Genomic DNA, 22312 nt, shown 5'->3' on the forward strand with positions numbered 1-22312 from the left:
TATGGACACGTCGACTTGTGTCCATGAACTGTCATTCGGTGCAGATATCTGTAAACACACGACTCCACTGTCCTAGTCAAATACACACATCTCGGCATAAAAGTTCATGCTGGTTTTCCACATCAATTCATCCCCAAAGGTTGTATTCCCTGGAGCACAGAAGATACGGGGTGAGCTATTCGAGGTGTCTGAGGCGATTGAAGGATTTGATGGAGAGAAACTAATTCCGTCCAAAACAAGAGGCCATACACCTTAAAATTAGAGCTAGGTCATGCAGAGGTGATGTCAGGAAGCAACTCTTCAACACAAAAGCTAGTGAAAATTTTGAACTCTCCTCCCCTGTTGAGGCTGGGTCAATGGAAAATTTCAAAACTGAGTATTTGTTAGGTAAGGGTATTAAGGGACATGGAACCAAGGTGCGTAAATATAGATACAGATCAGCCATGATTTAACTGCATGGCGGAACAAGCTCGAGGGGCTAAATGGTCCACACCCTGTTCCTAAGATCACAAAATCGTTACTGGTGGTCCACATGGACCAATAACTACTTTCATTTATATCATACGTTTAACGTAGGAAACCATCACTACGTCACAGAAACATAATCGGACAAAATTGAACACCAAGCTTAAAAAAAACTGTACCCTAGCGAGGTGGGCCGGGGGGAACCCAGTTTACGCTACATCATAGATGCACATTGTACCCCATCAGACTGTCGTTCTACCAACCAAAGCTGCAGAGCTTCAGCTTCTTGAATCACAGAATGACACAGCACGCACAGAAGGAGGCCAATCAGCCCATCGTGCCTGTGCTGGCTCTTTGAAAGAACTATCCAATGTCTCATTTCCCCACTCTTACCCCAAAACCCTGCAATTTTGTCTTTTTCAAATATATTTCCAATCCTTTTTAAAAGTTACTATTGAATTTCCTTCCACCGCCCTTTCAGGCAGTGCATTCCAGATCATAACAACTTTCTGCGTAAAATCATTTCTCCTCATTTCTCCCCCTGGATTTTTGTTTGCCAACGATTTTAAATCTGTGAGCTCTGGTTACCCACTCTCTCACCAATGGAAACAGGTTCTGCTTATTAACTCTCAAAACCCCTCATAATGTTGAACTCTTTGATTAAATCTTACCTTAACTTTCTCTGCTCGAAGGAGAATGATCCCAGCTTCTCTTGTCTCCACAATATATTAAGTCCCCAATATTTCAGAAGCGTGTAGATCCTTACCCCACTCTACCTTCCATAAATCAACCATAAAGAATGATCTTAAGTTTACTCAACAAATTCTGAATGGCAATGCATATAAAACAGCTACATGCTAATGCAAAAAGATATTTTTTTTAAATACTTGCCTGTACTTTTTGAAAACAGAGGAATAATGATTTGGCACTAATGAACCAATAACAAACATTGGATGAAGCAACCACATCAGAGAACTGGGCCCTTAAAGGGGAAGTTAAATGCAAACTGCTCGTTCATTGCACTGCAATGGTCTTTGGATGTCTAAGCCTTTCCACAATTACTAAGCAACATGGCCCGTTCCTTTTTACAACTGCTGGTCCGGCGTTCCTGTTTTCACTCCGGAATAATGACTCGTTGGGAGAAACGAACAGCCTGACAAATTTACAAAGCCAGCACGTGACCATGGTGATCATAGATTTATAGAAAATTACAACAGAAGGAGGCCATTCAGCCCATCGTGTCTGTGCCGGTATATATTGAGGTGCCAAACCATCTGGAGTATCCAGGAATTAAAGATTAATCTCCTGGAAACTACTGCGAGCAACCCGGGAGGACAATCACAAGGCGTTAAATAGAAACGGTGTTTTTTTCATTTTCTTTTTACACTTTCATTAGTTATAACAATATTGGAGATGGGGAGAAAATGTTGTCTGACTGGGCAGGGTGGTTGGAGGCGGGAGATCATGTGATGAAATCACCAGAAATACATCCAACCAGACTTGGCAAACCTTGCTCGCAATACAGGGCAGAAGCCATTGATGGGCCATGCACTTGTAGCCCTCGTCAGTCTTGCTGCTCCACCACTTCCAGGTTTTAATTCATGGGACTGTTCAGCTATGGGATATCGGCATAATTAGGATTCGGCATTATTCCCACTCCTTTACTCGCTGAGACAAAACAAGGGAATGCTATTAAAACAATTCCAGTCTCCATAGTGAGTGCTATAGTTAAAGTGATGTAATTCACCCCCCTGCCCCTTTGTATGGCACATGCTGGCCTCGCACTCTGTGGGCCCCAAGTTTCCCCAGGAGTTGCTCCATTTTTTTGGGAGCAACTAGATTTTTTTGGAGTAACTTAAATGTCGCAATTCTCTCCATTTAATTTGCTTCAATGTAAGTGAGTGCGTTAGGTTTTTTTTAAGTTTTGTTTTTTTTCCAAAAGGGGGCGTTACCAGCCACTTACGCCAGTTTTGGTCATTTAAGCAAGTTTAGCCAGCTAAAAGTTACTCCAAACTAACTTAGGCCAGAGTAACTGGCCACTTTTGTATGTTCTGAAAAACCCCGCGGTGAATTAAGAGATCAGCGCAGGTAGCCAGAGATAGGGGGGAGGAAAGTTCGAGGACTTTGCAGTAGCAATCGTAGCCAAAATGGATCCTAGAAACTGCTATTTTTCACGTGAAAGCATGTGATTGAATAAATGTTCCTTTTACCAAAGAGTTACATGAACTAGTTTATATATTAAACTGAGACACGGCAGGGGGCGGGAAGGGACACGGGGCGGGAAGGCAGCAGCCGGCCTGTGCGGCAGGCCACACGGCCCGGGATAGGGGCGGCAAGCATCGGGACACGCTGGGAGGGCGAGGAACTACTGCTATGAGTGTAAACCATCAACCTCTGTCTAGCACATTCTAAGCAGCTCACAGTTTTTATTTTAAAGTTTTTAATAATTTCTATCATCGCTTTTGTTTGAGTAACACTTGGTTCTTTAAAATGCAGCAACATCATCAGGTATCATATAAAGCAAAATTAAGCATAGGCACCTGTGCGGCAGGCCACTTGACCCAGGATAGGGGTGGCGAGCATCGGGACGCGCTGGGAGGGCAAGGAGCGACTGCGCATGCGCACAGACTCCACTGTGCATGCGCACAGCTGCCGGCACTGTTTTCGGCGCAGGGCTGTAGCTCCGCCCCCCACTCAAACAGAAATGCTGCGCCAGGACCAGGGAGACACAGAAGAGCTGCCAGAATACGCAGTAAGTTTTTTGCCACCGTTTTGAGCGCACAAAGTCGGCGCATCTCGTGTTAGTGCGCTGAAAAAATGGGTTGGGGAAACTTGGGCCGTGTGATAGGCCATGCTGGCTCATCCAGAATCAGGATCTCAACTTGTGGGGAAGTCTGAATGTACGGCTGGATTCCATCACTCTGTGGGGCAGAATGCTTGAACATTACTGAGTGGGCCTCGAACATGCACTGCTTGAGATAAAGGCGTTTGGTGAAACACCGATCACAAAGCAACGAAATAAATGCCTGGTAAAAGGACAGAGATTTGGGCGAACGTTAAAATATTAAGGAATCACAGCATAAGGTGGACCACTTAAAGAATTACTTTCTAAAACTATCAATAGAAGTGAAGTACATCAAACCTAGCTGGAAATATCCATCTCTTTTATAAGTGGCTGTATTGAAGCAATCCTTCAGATCTCAGATCTAATCAGAAAGCCACCTAACCTGATGGGCTCCAGACAGTGCTGCTGAAAATCAACAGGAATTCAAATTGACAATTCTGTCAGAAAACCTTGTGTTAAAAGTGTTTTTTGAGGGGGGGGGGGTTGCCAAAGATGGGATCTTCTAATATGTCCGAGTCAACTTATACTTCCTAATAGAGGCATTCTTCTAAACGGGTTGCAGACAAACTTGATGCAGTGCGAAAGTCACAAAAATGACCCTGCTTCCTCCGGGAGCAACAACATAGCATACATTACAATAGCACTGAATCTTGGCTTAGAAAGACAATTCATTACTTTTAATTTCCAAATTTGAGCGACCTATCTTTAAAAATGGTTCTTTAGTTACTTGTATATTGTACGCTATCCAGTGTCCAGTTGCTGAGTGAAGTGAGAAGAGCCAGGAGAGGAGGACTCTCAGGAACAGGTTAAGTGGTGCACAGGAACAGCCTCAGTTGACCGATAAATATAGATTTGTTGTCCCTTTAGGGCTTGTTTTTTTTATTGATTCATTTTAAAGTTGTGGTAACCCAGACTCTCCGTTTTACTGGAAGCTGAAGTGGTTGCTGGGAAGTCATTTGTTTCTAACCTCAGCACTGAAATCTTTTTTTATCAAGAATTAGTCAAGATAAAGTATTTCCTTAATAGGAGGGAGCAGCATGAATAAAATGTTGCCCAGATGTTGCATATATCTCATTTCTAATTGCCATATGTTAAGATAATCTAAAACACAGTTTACTGCAGAGTCAAGACTCAATATTTTGTTTGACTTTATCACACAAAAAAGTGCTTTAGCATCAAAGAAGATGGGATGAATGAATGTGCCGGGACTGACGACCAGCTTTCAGTTCAGTCAGTGTCCAACACCAACTGAGGCACATCAAACTGCATGCACATTTTGGGGGTTCATTTATCTTGTGTGTAGCATCTCTATCAAAGACCCATTTCAAGACTGCACTGTCTACTGAGAGGAAGCTCTTCTGTTTCATTTGAAGAAAAGCTGCAAGCAGTATTTGTTGTGCCATTGATCCGCAACAATAGGAAGACCGACACTTGAAAGCAGTCATTGAATCCTTTGTGGGCGCTGTCCAGATCTCGTACCTAATTATTACGTTGTAAAACATATTGCCTATATTTCTGAGTTTTGCAAAGCGTTTTAACGATACTGACTGCCCTTCAAAGGTGAAGCATTTTGTGATGTTCTGAGAGCAAGAAAGGCGCTACATAAATGCAAGTTCTCTCATTCTTAATTGTGAATAAATCTGGTTAGTAGTTGAGCCTGTGCAAAGCAGGCTAGCTTTGGGAGGTTTTCTGCCTTACGAGTTGATTGAAGATGTGGTGGGTGTCTTACATGCTCTTCATATGACAATTTATCTTAATTTAATTGTTGGACCTAGATTACGTTAATTCAGATGAGGGTGAGGTAACAGACCCGTGTCCCTGTTTCCAAGGTGCAGTTACACTTTCCCAAACAGAGACAATGGCTCTCAAGTTCGCTGTGGAATGGACAGCTGGTTTACACTGGCTCTCCCAAACCCAATCTTTACTTCCTGTTTCTAAATTCAGTTTCAATCCTTTTGACATTCTAACATCACAACATTTTAAGGACATTGCTAGTAACACTGTGCACTGTTACACAAAACACAGTGACAATGTTTGGTTAGTTGTAGTTCAGGTGCGAGACCCTGCAATCCAGTCAGATCACCAGTAGTCCTTGTTAACCCTTGCCACTGGATAAAGGCTTGGCTCTGTCAAACCCATGTGGTGGCTGGTGTGCAACAGTCACCACATGTTAAAAAGATCCACGTACAGGCATCTTCCACCCCCTCAACTGGAGTTCAGGACTGGAACATCGGGTCCTTCATTGAAACATCTGTGAACTCATGTGGAAGCAAGTCATCCTCGTTTGAGGGACCGCCTATGATGATGATGATGATGATGATAACCAGTGAGGATCCTTCATCATACACCAACTTCAGCATCACAATGAATTGGTTTGCAATGTTAAAGTTGGGGGTCAAAGTGCACCCTAAGTGTCCTGGCCAGACAATTTTCATCAATAGCATATATCGGGGTGCGCAGTGGGAGGAGTGATTGCAACGCCTACCTGAAGTTGCTAACGAGAGGCTCGAACCATTTTTATAGTCAGGCAATTTACATTTAACCCCGGCAGGCTGCCAGCAGATTATGAGATCGAAGAAATCCAGTGAGCCATTCACAGACCATGGGCAAGGGATTAAAAGGGAGGGCTGGTCTGATCTGAAAGGGGGGGAAAGGAGAGTGAAGGAGGGCATGACTGAAGAGGGACAGAGGATGAAGGAGAGCATTGGTGAGGGTGGGGTGTGGAGCAGCAAGATTAGCAGTGATACACAGGGAGAGCAGTTATGTATATCTTGCCGATCAAAAAAGTCCCAAGTTAATGGTTCCTGGAGTTGCTTCCAGTGAATCCATTAAACGATACTGGTTCTGGTCAATGTCCAGTCCATGCACTCAGCGGGCAACATGCTTAACTGGACTGGCGTCCCAACAACATCATACCACCCTGATTTGAAAAGAATAATGAGTTGCCCACCTGTTTACAGCAGGGCCTCTGGCTGGGTAAATGAAGGACCACTCAATCTTGCTACTACCCCATACCCCCTGAAAAACAGAGCAGTACAGAGACTAGAATTGGGACCTTGGTGTGCTAATAGATAGTCATCCAGCCATTTAACAATGACAACAACTCGCAATTACATAGCACCTTTAATCCCAAGGAGTTTCACAGGAGCATTATTAAACAAAAATTGACAGCGATCCAAAGAAGGAGACATTAGGGTAGATGACCAAAAGCTTGGTCAAAAAGGCAGATTTTATGGAGTGTCTTAAAAGAGGAGAAAAGAGGAGAGATGGTGAGGTTTTGGGAGGGAATCCAGAACTTATGCCCTAGATGGGTGAAGGCACAGCCACCAATGATGGGGCGAAGGGAGTGGAGGATGCGCAAGAGTCCAAGGTTGGAGGAACGAAGAGTGCTTGGAGGGCTGTATGGCTAGTGGAGGTTACAGAGATAGGGAGGGTCAAGGCCATGGAGGGATTTGAACACAAGGATGAGAATTTTAAATTCAAGGCGTAGTTGGACCGGGAACACATTGGTGATGGGTGAACAGGACTTGGTGCATGTTAGGATACAGGCAGCAGAGTTTTATACAAATATAAAGATGCTGCAACAAAACTACACCCTCAATAATCCCTCCCACCTATAGGGGCAGTCTTTCACATTGTCACTGTGGACAGTGACAGAACTATACGAACAAAGCCACATCCTACATAATAAAAAGCTTTTTATGTTGCCAGCACTGCGTGTAAAAGTGAAATAAGGGATAGTTTTAAAAGAGGTGTGTCTAAAACTCTGGTCAGCCCTAAATCTTTTTTTTTAAAGTACAACAAAGGATTCATCATAGGCAGTCCCTCGAAGTGAGGATGACTTGCTTCCACGCCGAAAAGGGATGAGTTCACAGGTGTTTCAATGAAGGACCGAATATTCCAGATTCAAACTTCATCGTGAAGGGTGGAAAATGCCTGTGCTTGGATTTTTTTAACGTGGGGTGGCCGTTACACACCAGCCACCACACAGGCTTGACAGAGCTAGGTCTTGGTCCAGTGGCAAGGATTACCCAAGACTAACTGGAGACCAGCTCTGCTGCACGGACCGAGCGCGCACACATATCGCAGTGTGGGCTGGCCTATGCCAAAGGATTATTTCACAAATGGAAGTACGAACGAGGGAGGCCATTTGGCCCATCTAGCTAAATCTTCTGTGCCAGTAATTTCCACACGGGTTGTCCCAAACTCTTGCCGCGACAAAGCAGAAGACTGGCGGTAATCCCAGAGAAACGCCGTAAACAGCTGAATTTACGGTAGGAGATCAGGGAACAACCAGTGGAAATTCTACCCACTGGCCCCTTCTCACTCCACCACCCCATGCCCCACCCCAATCACAACATCCAACTGTTGAACAACTCCGGACTTTTAGCCTCCACTACCTTGCCCAGAGACCAGAGGTTTTAATCACTTAAGTACGTGACTGGTTTACGGACATCAGTCCTGAACTTGCCTTTTATCGGTTTGAGCTCATGAGAGCTTGTCCAGTAGTTTAATTTGAGCTTGACTTCAGTATTTTACTGCTGTAATCGTAGTCAAATATTAACAGAATTACTGCTTACTTCAAGGCTTTCCAATATGTAGTCCCTTCGTTACACTGCGATAAAATTCCACGCATCAATGTTCAATAGTGAACCAGGGTGTAGTGCTTTCCAAAAGAAATTGCTGACTAACCACAGGTGTGGCTATAGTGATACTGTTTGAGCCACATGCAATTATCATAGAAAACATCTTGCACATAATCACATAATCCAGGTAAATGTACTTCACATGTGCATATTTAATTAACAAAACTCTATAGACTAGTTAGCCTAACATCTGTCGTTGGGAAAATGTTGGGAGTCCATTATGAAGGAAGCAGTAGTGGGACATTTGGAAAAGCATAATTCAATCAAGCAGAGTCAGCATGGTTTTATGAAAGGGAAATTATGTTTGACAAATTTGCTGGAGTTCTTTGACGATGTAATGAATAGGGTGGATAAGGGGGAACCAGTGGATGTGGTGTATTTGGATTTCTAGAAGGCATTCAATAAGGTGCCACATAAAAGGTTACTGCACTAGATAAAAGTTCACGGGGTTGGGGGTAATATATTAGCACGGATAGAGCATTGGCTAACTAACAGAAAACAGAGAGTCGGAATAAATGGGTCATTTTCCGGTTGGCAAACAGTAACTAGTGGGGTGCTGCAGGGATCGGTGCTGGGGCCTCAACTATTTACAATCAATATTAATGACTTGGATGAAGGGACCGAGTGTAATGTAGCCAAGTTTGCTGATGATACAAATTGTGAGGAGGACACAAAAAATCTGCAAAGGGATATAGACAGGCTAAGTGAGTGGGCAAAAATTTGGCTGATGGAGTATAATGTGGGAAAATGTGAAGTTATCCACTTTGGCAGTAAAGAGAGAAAAGCAAATTATAATTTAAATGGAGAAAAATTGCAAAGTGATGCAGTACAGAGAGACCTGGGGGTCCTTGTACATGAAACACAAAAAGTTAGTATGCAGGTACAGCAAGTGATCAAGAAGGCAAATGGAATGTTGGCCTTTATTGCAAGGTGGATAAGAGTACAAAAGCAGAGAAGTGCTGCTATAACTGTACAGGATATTGGTGAGGCCACACCTATAGTACTGCATACAGTTTTGTTCTCCATATTTAAGAAGGATATACTTGCGTTGGAGGCTGTTCAGAGAAGGTTCATGAAGTTAATTCCGGAGATGAAAGAGTTGACTTATGAAGATAGGTTGAGCCTATACTCATTGGAGTTCAGAAGAATGAGAGGTGATCTTATCAAAACATATCAGATAATGAGGGGCTCAACAAGGTGGATGCAGGGAGGATATTTCTACTCGGAGGGAAAAATAAAACTAGGGGACAAAAGGGCTAGAGTTTCCCTAACCTGTTTTTCTGGAGCCCTCAACCGAGGTGCGCAGCTTTTGTCCGCCTCCAAGCGCGCCGAAAAAGACATCCGTATTCTGGCCGCTCCCCAGCCTCTCCTCCATCGTGGCGCAGTGTGGCCCAAAGGATTGGGGGCAGAGCCAGTTTCCCGCGCAAAAAATAGTGCCGGGACCTCTGCACATGCGCGTTAGAGTCTGCGCGCATGTGCAGTAGCTCCTGGCAGGCCGTTTCTGCAAACGTGCGCTGCAGGCAGTGTGGGAGGGGCCCGAAGCACACCGTCCCTAGCTCTGGCTGAATGGTCTTCCTCATCGGCGGCCTGTTGCGTTCCCTAAGGTAGGACTTCCCCAAGGTGGGAGTGCAGCGGCAGGTCAGAGTGCAAAGCGCTGACTCCCCGACCTGGGAGGAAAAGAAAACGAAGTGTGACGTCACAGCAAAAGGTTCGGGGATGGTGGCGCAGCCTATAAAGGCGAGCTGGTGCAGCTGCAACAGGGAGAGAAGGCAAAAAAAGTAGAAAGAAATCGAAAGGTGATGTCACAGCCAAGGGGGTAAGTGATTGGTGAGTAGTTTTTATTTTTATTTTCTTTATCAGTAAGCAACCTTTAGCATTATTGTTGCCAAATTAAGTTAATCTAGGGGTTAAGTCATGGCAGGAGAGCTCGGACATGTATTATGATCCTCCTGTACTGTGTGGGAAGTCAGGGACGCTTCCAGTGTCCCTGACGACTATACATGTACGAAGTGCATTCGGCTGCAGCTCCTGACAGACCGCATTGCGGCACTGGAGCTGCGGGTGGACTCACTCTGGAGCATCCACGATGCTGAGAATGATGTGAATAGCACGTTTAGTGAGTTGGTCTTACCGCAGGTAAAGGTTACACAGCCAGATAGGGGATGGGTGACCAACAGGAGGAGAAGTGGAAGGAAGACAGTGCAGGGGTCCCCTGCCGTCATCCCCCTACAAAACAGATACACCGCTTTGGGTACTGTTGAGGGGGATGACTCATCAGGGGAGGGCAGCAGCAGCCAAGTCCATGGCACCGTGGGTGGCTCTGCTGCACAGGAGGGCAGGAAAAAGAGAGTGAGAGAGCTATAGTGATAGGGGAGTCTATTGTAAGGGGAATAGATAGAGGTTTCTGCGGCCACAACTGAGACTCCAGGATGGTATGCTGCCTCCCTTGTGCAAGGGTCAAGGATGTCCCGCAGCAGGTGCAGGACATTTTGAAGGGGGAGGGTAAACAGCCAGTTGTCGTGGTGCATATAAGTACCAACGATAAAGGTAAAAAACAGGATGAGGTCATACAAGATGAATTTAGGGAGCTAGGAGCTAAAATTAAAAAGTAGGACCTCAAAAGTGCCACGTGCTAGTCAGAGTAGGAATCGTAGGATAGCTCAGATGAATACATGGCTTGAGGAGTGGTGCAGAAGGAAGGGATTCAAATTCCTGGGACATTGGAACCGGTTCTGGGGGAGGTGGGACCAGTACAAACCGGATGGTCTGCACCTGGGCAGGACCGGAACCAATGTCCTAGGGAGAGTGTTTGGTAGTGCTGTAGGGGAGGGGTTAAACTAATATGGCAGGGGGATGGGAACCTATGCAGGGAGACAGACGGAAGTAGAATGGGGGCAGAAGCAAAAGATAGAAAGAAGAAAAGTAAAAGTGGAGGGCAGAGAAACCGAAGGCAAAAAGCAAAAAGGGCCACATTACAGCAAAATCCTAGAGGGGCAAAGGGTGTTAAAAAGACAAGCCTGAAGGCTCTGTGCCTCAATGCGAGGAGTATTCAGAATAAGATGGACGAATTAACTGCGCAGATAGCAGTTAATGGATATGATGTAATTGGCATCACGGAGACATGGCTCCAGGGTGACGAAGGCTGGGAACTCAACATACAGGGGTATTCAACATTTAGGAAGGATAGACAGAAAGGAAAAGGAGGTGGGATGGCGCTGCTGGTTGAAGAGGAAATTAATGCAATCGTAAGGAAGGACATTAGCTTGGATGATGTGGAATCTGTATGGGTGGAGCTACGGAATACCAAAGGGCAGAAAATGCTAGTGGGAGTTGTGTACAGACCACAAAACAATAGTAATGAGGATGGGGACAGCATCAAACAAGAAATTAGGGATGCGTGCAATAATGGTAAAAGCAGTCATCATGGGCGACTTTAATCTACATATTGACTGGGTTAACCAAACTGGTAGCAATGCGGTGGAGGAGGATTTCCTGGAGTGTATTAGGGATGGTCTTCTGGACCAATATGTCGAGGAACCAACTAGAGGGCTGGCCATCCTCGACTGGGTGATGTATAATGAGAAAGGACTAATTAACAATCTTGTTGTGCGAGGCCCCTTGGGGAAGAGTGACCATAATATGGTAGACTTCTTTAAGATGGAGAGTGACACAATTAATTCAGAGACTCGGGTCCTGAACTTGGGGAAAGGTAACTTCGATGGTATGAGACGTGAATTGGCTAGAATAGACTGGCGAGTGATGCTTAAAGGGTTGACGGTGGATAGGCAATGGCAAACATTTAAAGATCACATGGATGAACTTCAACAATTGTGCATCCCTGTCTGGAGTAAAAATAAAACGGGGAAGGTGGCTCAACCGTGGCTAACAAGGGAAATTAAGGATAGTGCTAAATCCAAGGAGGAGGCATATAAATTGGCCAGAAAAAGCAGCAAACCTGAGGACTGGGAGAATTTTGTAATACAGCAGAGGAGGACAAAGGGTTTAATTAGGAGGGGGAAAATAAGAGTATGAGAGGAAGCTTGCTGAGAACATAAAAACTGACTGCAAAAGCTTCTATAGATATGTGAAGAGAAAAAGATTAGTGAAAACAAACGTAGGTCCCTTGCAGTCAGGTTCAGATGAATTTATAAGGGGGAGCAAAGAAATGGCAGACCAGTTAAACAAATACTTTGGTTCTGTTTTCACGAAGGAAGACACAAATAACCTTCCGGAAATACTAGGGGACCGAGGGTCTAGTGAGAAGGAGGAACTGAAGGATATTCTTATAAAGCGGGAAATTGTGATAGGGAAATTGATGGGATTGAAGCCCGATAAATCCCCAGGACCTGATAGTCTGCATCCCAGAGTACTTAAGGAAGTGGCCATAGAAAGAGTGCATGCATTGGTGATCATTTTCCAACAGTCTATCGACTCTGGATCAGTTCCTATGGATTGGTGGGCAGCTAATGTAACACCACTGTTTAAAAAAGGAGGGAGAGAGAAAACAGGTAATTATAGACCGGTTAGCCTGACATCAGTAGTGGGGAAAATGTTGGAATCAATTATTAAAGATGAAATAGCAGCGCATTTGGAAAGCAATGACGGGATCGGTCCAAATCCGCATGGATTCATGAAAGGGAAATCATGCTTGACAAATTTTCTGGAATTTTTTGAGGATGTAACTAGTAGAGTGGACAAAGGAGAACCAGTGGATGTGGTGTATTTGGACTTTCAAAAGGCTTTTGACAAGGTCCCACACAAGAGATTGGTGTGCAAAATCAAAGCACATGGTATTGGGGGTAATGTACTGACGTGGATAGAGAACTAGTTGGCAGACAGGAAGCAGAGAGTTGGGATAAACGGGTCCTTTTCAGAATGGCAGGCAGTGACTAGTGGAGTGCCGCAGGGCTCAGTGCTGGGACCCCAGCTTTTTACAATATACATTAATGATTTAGATGAAGGAATTGAGTGTAATATCTCCAAGTTTGCAGATGACACTAAACTGGGTGGAGGTGTGAGCTGTGAGGAGGATGGTAAAAGGCTACAGGGTGACTTGGACAGGTTAGCTGATTGGGCAAATGCATGGCAGATGCAGTATAATGTGGATAAATGTGTGGTTATCCACTTTGGGGGCGAAAACACAAAGGCAGAATATTATCTGAATGGCGCCAGATTAGGAAAGGGGCAAGTACAACGAGACCTGGCTGCCATGGTTCATCTGTCATTGAAAGCTGGCATGCAGGTACAGCAGGCGGTGAAGAAGGCAAATGGTATGTTGGCCTTCATAGTTAGGGGATTTGAGTATAGGAGCAGGGAAGTCTTACTGCAGTTGTACAGGGCCTTGGCGAGGCCTCACCTGGAATATTGTGTTCAGTTTTGGTCTCCTAATCTGAGGAAGGACGTTCTTGCTATTGAGGGAGTGCAGCGAAGGTTCACCAGACTGATTCCCAGGATGGCGGGACTGACATATGAGGAGAGACTGGATCAACTGGGCCTTTATATACTGAAGTTTTGAAGGATGAGGGGGAATCTCATAGAAACTTCTAAGATTTTGACGGGTCTGGACAGGTTCGATGCAGGAAGAATGTTCCCGATGATGGGGAAGTCCAGAACCAGGGGACACAGTCTAAGGATAAGGGGTAAGCCATTTAGGACTGAGATGAGGAGAAACTTCTTCACTCACTCAGAGAGTTGTTAACCTGTGGAATTCCCTACCGCAAAGAGTTGTTGATGCCAGTTCGTTGGCTATATTCAAGAAGGAGTTAGATACGGCCCTTATGGCTAAAGGGATCAAGGGGTTTGGAGAGAAAGCAGGAAAGGGGTACTGAGGGAATGATCAGCCATGATCTTATTGAATGGTGATGCAGGCTCGATGGGCTGAATGGCCTACTCCTGCACCTATTTTCTCTGTTTCTATGTTTCTATGACTTCTATTTTTTATTTGTTATTTACTGATTGACTTTGGTGCTTTAGGTGCAGGGTTGCTTCTATTTTTTTATTTATTGATTGCTTATTACTTTTTGTGCTTTGTTTGGTGCTTGGAGGTGCTTTAAATGTAGTTACTTGCGCCAATTCCTTAACTCTAGGTAAGGTTTTTCTGTGCGGACAGAAGTGGCAACATACGCTGGCCTAAGTTAGTTTGAAGCAACTATTTGCTGACCAAACGCCTAAAACAGGGGTTATTGGCCAGGAAAACACCCTATTGAAAAAAAACCTTTACCAAAACTAACTCACTTACACTGGCACAAACTAAATGGCCAGAATTGCAACTAAAAAGATAGTCCAGAAAAATCAAGTTGCTCCCAAAAAAAAAGGAGCAACTCTGGGGAAACTCGGGCCCATAATCTCAGAATAAGGGGCCGCCCATTTAAAACTGAGATGAGAAGGAATTTCTTCTCTGAGGGTTGTAAATCTATGGAATTATCTGCCCCAGAGAGCTGTGGAGGCTGGGTCATTGAATATATTTAAGGCGGAGATAGACAAATTTTTGAGCGATAAGAGAATAAAGGGTTATGGGGAGCGGGCAGGAAAGTGGAGCTGAGTCCATGATCAGATCAGCCATGATCTTATTAAATGGCGGAGCAGGCTCAAGGGGCCTAATGGCCTACTCCTGCTCCTATTTCTTATGTTCTTATCTTCCACCATTCAGTAACCAAGGAAGTAAAGCACGCTTGACGATCAAGAAACACTCGCACACTCTGCTTTTCATCTCACCATTTTACCAACAACCGTATGAAAAGGTTAAAGTTCACATGCATACGCCAGGTGTATAGGTGTATTGAGATTGCACGTCCAACAACTGCATCTATTACTTATTGTTATTTACTAATCCAAAGTGCAATTAGCTGCATCTGGACTCCCAATTGGTCACAAGCGGGTAGTGGCTAACTTATTGGACAACATTAGCTTAGTCATTGTAGCTGAACTTGCAATCAGACTTCTACCGTGGAAATGTACATTGCTGACAGACTACCAGTGTTGTGAACTTTCAGAACTCACCGAGCCACACTGCTTCCTCATTACTGAACCTTACCAACATACACAGCAAATGCCAACATTTTAAGAGTCCATCAATCACAATGTTTTGAAGAGAGCCAAAAGGTTTTATTCCCATAAATCAAACACTCAATGTCTATAATAGATAGTGATAAATTGGAAACATTAAAAAACTGTGTTTTTACACACTTTGCCAGCACAATATCAACAGAAGTACATGAGCAACTCCCTGGGGTACACATACAATAGTGAGACCAAGCCTAAGACCCAACAACAACTTGTATTTATATAGCGCCTTTAATGTAATAAAATATCCCAAGGCACTAAAATGTGACACCAGGCCACATAAGGAGAAATTAGGGCAGATGTCCAAAAGCTTGGTCAAGAGGTAGGTTATAAGGAGTGTATTAAAGGGGGAAAGAGAGGTAGAGAGGTTTAGGGAGGGAATTCCAGACCCAACTCCTAATAAGAAAGAGCCTGCATTTAGATAGTACCTTTACTGACCTCCGGATGTCCCAAAGCACTTTACAGCCAATGAGGTATTTTGAAGTATCGTCACTGTTGTAATGTAGGAAATGCAGCAGCCAATTTGCCAGAACAATGTCCCACTAACAGCAATGAAATAAATGACCAGGTCATCTGTTCCGTGATTTTGGTTGCGGGATAAATATTGTCTGGGATATCGGGCAGAACTCCCCTGCTATTCTTTGCAATAGTGCAACGGCATCTTTCACGTTCACCTCAGAGAGCAGACAGGGCCTCAGTTTAATATCTCATCCAAAAGATGGCACCTCCGACAATGCAGCACCCCGGTGAAGTGCCAGCCTGGGTTATGTGCTCAAGTCTCCGAAGTGGGACTTGAACACACAGTCTTCTGACTCAGGGAGGTTAAAGTGCTGCCACTGAGCCATGGCTGGCACAAGCAATGTTGATATTTTCTCAATGCAAAGTAGAATAATATCGTATGAGGAGAGATTGGGTCAACTAGGCTTGTAATTCACTAGAGTTCAGAGGAATGAGAGGGATTTCATTGAAACATATAAAATTCTGGCGGGGTTGGACAGACTGGATGTGGGGAGGATGTTTTCCGTGGCTGTGAAGGCTAGAACAAGGGGTCACAGTCTCAGGATACGGGGTAGGAAATTTAGGACCGAGATGAGGAGAAATCTTTTCACTCAGGGGCTGGTGAACCTGTGGAATTCTCTACCACAGAAGGCTGTGAAGGCCAAGTCACTGAATATATTTAAGGAGAAAGATAGATTTCTGCACTCCTACGTCCGCATATCGTATGCTTCTCTGCCCCATTTTTTAAAAATGCAGTTCTGGTTAAACAGGTTTCACCTAGTGGGGCAAAGGCTTTTAAAGCAACTAACACATTAAGTTTAATTTGTTAACCCGCAATGTCCCATTTGTTGGAGCATGGTGATTGGAGTATGGGCAGGTACAGCAGGAGCGGCGAGGTTGGGACGAAGGAGCAGCGAGAGATTGCAGAGAGATGTGATCGGGGCCCAGGAGAGGCGTGAGTTCGGGGCCAGAAGAGCCAAGGGCCCAGTGGCAGCACGGACCAGCCCAACACTGCGATATGTGTGCGCACTAGGTCCGTGCAGCAGAGCCGGCCTCCGGTTGTCTTGGTTAATCCTTGCCACTGGACCAAGACCTAGCTCTGTCAAGCCCGTGTGATGGCTGGTGTGCAATGGCCACCACATATTAAAAAAGTCCACGCACAGGCATCTTCCACCCTTCAACATGCAGTTCTGGACCTTGGAATATCAGGTCATTTTGGTGTGGAAGCAAGTCATCCTCGATACGAGGGACTGCCTGAGAAGACATATGCTTTTAACAAAGCCTGCTCACCCTTGTACAACTTTTTGACCACTTGAAAACTCCTTAAGCAGGAGTGAAGAAATGATGTTTGGGGGGTTTCCTCAGATGAAACAGATTTTGCAGTACAGTACTGTAATGAGCTGTGCAGCTATTGAGAGTTTAATTTTACAGATCATGACTTCAAAAACATTTTGACCTGAGGTTACCGCTGTAATTTATATCATTTTTATGTTGTTAATATATTGTCTTCTGATGATTTTCATGACCGGAATCGATGTGCTTCACTAAAGTACTGGAGGAGGAATGCTAAATAAATGTATACTTTTACAAGAAAAGGGCAAATCACTGAAATAAAAACACCAGGCTTTGCAAATTTAATGCAATCTTGCAGTGCACATCACTAAGTATGAGTTTTTGTGTCTACATCTCTGCAAATATAGCGCCGGTCATTGTCTTGAATATTTTTTGCTTTGTAATTGGTTAACTCACCTGTCACATTGCACAAAAACAACCAATCATATTCCACAAGAAGAAAAAAAAGAGGACCAATCATATCACAAATCATAATCAAATATAGTTATCAAGGCAGTTCAACCAGGCAACTAAAACCCTTTTGTGCAAAACCATGAATCAAGGTACAATACCTACACTCCTGGAACAGTCATCAATGAGTAGTCCGATTACAAACCATTTTAGGTGGGCAAAAATCTACCTGTACAATGTATCTTAATGTGATACAACATTTACCACCCATACTAGCCCCATCTACATTCATATAAAAAAAGAAGAAAGCAATTGCATTTATAAAATGCCTTTCACCTCAATTTAACGTCTCTTCTGAAAGATGACACCTCCAACAGTGCAACACTCCCTCAGTACTGCACTGCACCGGACCTTCAGCCGGATTGTGTGATCAATTCTCTGGAGTTGGTGAATGACCAGATAATCTGTTTTGGTGGTGTTGGTTGAGGGCTAAGTGTTGGCCAGGGCTCCGGGGAGAACTCCTCTGCGCTTCAAACAGTGTTGTGGGATTTTCTACATTCACCAGAGGGCCTCAGTTTAACGTCTCATCTGAAAGACGGCACCTCCAACAGTGCCCTCATCATCATAGGCAGTCCCTCGAAATCGAGGAAGACTTGCTTCCACTCTAGAAGTGAGTTCTCAAGTGACTGTACAGTCCAATACGGGAATTACAGTCTCTGTCACAAGTGGGGCAGACAGTGGTTGAAGGAAAGGGTGGGTGGGGAGTCTGGTTTGCCGCATGCTCCTTCCGCTGCCTGCGCTTGTTTTCTGCATGCTTTCGGCTGACAGTGTAGCACTAAAGTGTCAGTCTAAATTTACATGCTCAAATCGCTGGAATGAAGATTGAATCCACGACCTTCTGACTCAGAGCCACGGCTTTTGTATATTTTAAATAAATAATCCTCCAAACGCATATCAAAACTTGACAAAAAACCCGGCCTCATCCTGAACTTTGACCTTGGCCCACAGCCCCCACCCAGACTTGCCCTCCCCATAATCTAGCCTCAAGCCCCTGAGCAACGTGTTGGACACCAAGTCAAAGCAGACACTTGAAGAAAGTTTGCAGTTATTTGGAAACACAATAGGACCTCCTTAAAGAGCATTGAGGATTGAAATGGGGCTATCGAGCTCTGCTATAATTAAAGGGTTAAGAATGGATCTCGGAACTACAAAGGGCTTTTGTAGTGGTCAACTTTACAAACTGTGTAACCCAAAGACAATTACAAATAGCCAAACTGTTGAACCACAGGAGGCCCAGAGGGGCAGTTAAACAGGGCAAAGGGTCAAAAGTGACATGCTGAAAAAACTCCATCTGGTATGAGACATAGGCGAACGATTGTGTGATGCGAAAGGGAATTAGTCAATCAACAATTGTGCACACAGGCTTTGGGCCAATTAAATGGCATAGGGGGGCATGCACGAGAATGACGTGCATCATTAAGTGTATAAAAGCTTGCTTGGAACTTTGTATCATTGGAGAACCCTGGCGATAGACAACCAGCAGGCAGGCTCCCCACCGGTGCAAAATAAAGACTACTTGAAGCTTCGAACCCAGGTCTGGTGTTGAGTGTTTATTTTAAATACTCCACTACAAGGATTTACACTGGCTAGATTAGCAGAGAAACATATCACAGCAGAATTGCTGCCCAATTGGGTGGTAGGACAGAAAGCTACATATATAACAGAAATAAGTTTCCTCAGAAATGAACAGGAAAAAACATTGTCTATGCAAAGCCTGCAGACATCTAGTGAATAAAACACACTTGTATATTCAACCACGTTATTACTGTGTCAAGAATTGTAACGTACTACAATAACTTCCATTTTGATTGCACTTTTCACGTGCAGGAAGATGTCCTAAAGTACTTTACGACACCAAACTGAGAGGAAATAGAGGAGGGGGATTTAGAGTGGGAGATGCAATGATATAAATCAAGGAAAATGGTTTTGTGGAGGATTCGGAGAGGACAGAGAGATGTGGCAAATCAGAGAAAGCTGGGCGAGAAGTTCCAGAAGGCAAGAGTTAGTCGTCACTCATGGTGAATCGAGCGGGCAAGGAGCAGGTCGGTGTTAGACAGACTGCAGAGCCAAGCTCCAGAAAGGCTCCATGAGCGATAAGGAAGTTCACCCAGGAACATGAAATGCTGATCATCTTCGCAGCTGCCAGAGTGAGAAACCTAAAGGGCTAGACTTTCCACTTTGCTGGCCATTGGCCAAAAAAATGGGCGATGTTCCAGCGATGTAAGACATCTCAGCCTTACTGATCGCTGGAACATTGCCCATTTTTTTGGGAGCGATTTTCCACTCGGCGATAGTCCAGCGATGTGAAATGGGCGATCCAAAATGTCGGCAATGTGACGTTCACCCACTGAACGGCCAGCAATGTGGAAGGCAAAAGCTTCCCTACCAACGGGCTACTGCGCATGTGTGGGTTTTTTTTCAGCCGACTGGCTTTTCCGTGTTTTGGGAGGTCAGGGGTCATTCACACATGCGCAGAAGGAACAGGGAGGAGCAGAGAGAGAGATAGAGAGGAGAGAGAGAGAGGAGGAAGGCAGAGACAAAGAGGAGAGAGGAGAGAGATCATTGTTCATTGTATGTTAAATTGTTTAAAATGTTCGTTCAGGGGGAGGGGAGGAGGGTGTTTGAAAATAATTCTGTTTACAATAAATTTTGTTAATGATTTTAAACAATTGTTGTACATTCTCTGATGAGGTTAGTTAGCTTAGGCATTTTGAATAATTTAATATCTTAATTCTCTTGTAATAACATTACTTAAGTTAAGCATTATTGCAAATGCTGCACTACAAAGGCCAGGCCAGTGCAGGCAAGGCTAAAACATAACAGCGCAAATGCAACTTTTGTATAAACGTAATTGTTATGTTAATCTAAATGTAAATGTGACGATCCCCAATGTAAGTTCTTGCAAAGCGTTCCTTTATCAGCTGTTACCCCAACAGCTTTGCGGCTGCTTAACTCTCACGGAGCACTGTTCTTCTGGGGCAGTGGGGGGGGGGGGGCGGGGGGTGGCTGCAGTAGGACCATGGCTGCATTGCCAGGCTGGTCCTCCCCGAGGACCTCACCAGCCTCCTCTTCCTCCTGCTCCTCACCGGCTGGCTCTTCCCTCTTCCATCTCCCCTCCTTCCGGAGGTGGACCTGCAGTCCCATCAGCATTTGCTGTCCTCTCCTTATTGCTAGGTTGTACTGTAGGCTGCCACCAGAGTGGTCCAGGCATCTGAAGCACTGCTTTAGGACTCCAAGTGTCTTCTCGACGATGTTCCGTGTCGCAATGTGGCTTTCGTTGTAATGTTTCTCTGCTTCAGTGACGGGATTATGCAGCGGGGTCATCAGCCAGCTGGCAAGGCCATATCCCTTTTCCCCAGCATCTAACCGTGACATTCTGGCTGATTGACAAACAGGTCAGGGATAGCACTTTCACGTAGGATGTTATAAATGCACTTTTCAGTTAAAAAAATGCCTAATGTAATAAGCTACAATTGTACAATGAAATATAAATATACATCTGAGTCGATCTATCTGTAAAATAGCCTTAAATAACTAACAAATATCTCAACTGCAGTTTTTTTGCTGCACCTCTCTTCCTCCGAAATTCAAAATGGCGTCTGTAGTGCCCATTTCGATGAGGAAGGCCCGGGAAAAGCAATTATTATCCAGCGATGTTCTCGGCGAGCGATCAGCCCGGTGAAGAGCCAGCGATGTGCCAAAGTTGCGATGGGCGATGTGCGGTTCATCACCTCAGCGATCAGGTCGGTGAAGTGAGCCGAAACTTGGGGGCTTAATTTCCAGCGATGTTTCTGGCCTAGTTTCCACTTTTGGGTCAAAGTGGGTGACAGAGGTCCGTTTTGGGAGATATATGGGCGATGTGGAGTGGAAAGTCTAGCCCCTTATCCAAAGAAGTACAATTTTCAAATCATCCTTTCGGTATCAAGCACTGTTTGGTAGTACAGTATTATACATATATTAATATATTATAGATAATGGAGACGTGGCAGTGGGCTACAAGCAGCGATTGAGCCAAATGGGTGCAATGATATCAAAGTGTGAGAGTGCAGTTTGAGTGGTTTACAAGAGTCAGAACTCAGCAGTTCAATTACTTACTTGGAACCATCAGCTATTTTTCATTCGTTGTAATATATACTATTCATCATGGTGCTGGTTAGAAGTGCTTCAGGCTGCAGTTAACTTCCCAGTGCTATTAAGCTGCTCTTGGGAAGATAAGCAAAAAAGGTAATAATAAAACTGCAGCAGTAATGTTAAACCCAAGATATACAGCACAGAGAAGCTGGTATTATCTTTGAGGATAGTAGCATAAACTACAAGCATGACGTTCAAATGAGATACAATCTAGACAACAACAACTTGCATTTATATAGCTCCTTTAGCGTAGCAAAAGGTCCCAAGGCGTTTCACAGGAACGGAATCAGACAAAAATTTACACCAAGCCAAAATAAGGTGATATTAGAACATGTGACCAAAAGCTTGGTCACAGAGGTGTTAGGGAGCATCTTAAAGAAGGAGATAGCGAGGCGGAGAGTTTTAGTGAGGGAATTCCAGACTTTAGGGCCTAGACGGCTGAATGTACGGCCGCCAATGGTGGGACGAAAGAAACATGTGATGCACAAGAGGCCAGGCTTGTAATACGAACCACCAGCAGTTGTGGTGTCAGCCAGCGTTGGCTGTGTATGGTCTCAGAAATACAGCAGCACCATCTCTGCACCAAATTAATAAATGACAGTGAGTTAAGAAGTCGCTTGCTCCAAGAACACAAAACACATTCAATGGGTACCCGTGTAAGACAAGATGACATTTTGGAGATTTCCTGATCATGCCACACTGGCCAAGGGAGGTTTTCAATGCAGAAAAAGCAACTTCCCAAAAGGTAGGACACACAACCAAGGACAACATTCGTGGGGCTCAACCCAGCACATTTGTTTTTAATCAGCTTGAATCACATTAATGGGAAAGTATGCACTGTGTGTATACTTACAAAAAAAAA

The 22312-nt window shown here is 44.5% G+C and overlaps 1 protein-coding gene across 8 annotated transcripts in view; it reads right to left on the reverse strand.

Annotated features, from left to right (window-relative positions):
- The window catches only part of elf1 (E74-like ETS transcription factor 1), a 272982-nt gene that overhangs the window by 105589 nt on the left and 145081 nt on the right, over window positions 1-22312 (reverse strand). Inside the window, exon 1 of one of the 8 annotated variants that reach the window (XM_070883073.1) lies at window positions 21415-21439. The exons of the other annotated variants lie outside the window; for them this stretch is intronic. The gene's annotated coding sequence lies outside the window, so the exon portion shown is untranslated. Of the gene's footprint in view, window positions 1-21414; window positions 21440-22312 lie in introns of those variants that run through there. 8 annotated transcript variants of the gene reach the window in all.

The sequence above is a fragment of the Pristiophorus japonicus genome, chromosome 6 (assembly GCF_044704955.1).
Source record: "Pristiophorus japonicus isolate sPriJap1 chromosome 6, sPriJap1.hap1, whole genome shotgun sequence".
NCBI lineage: Eukaryota > Metazoa > Chordata > Chondrichthyes > Pristiophoridae > Pristiophorus > Pristiophorus japonicus.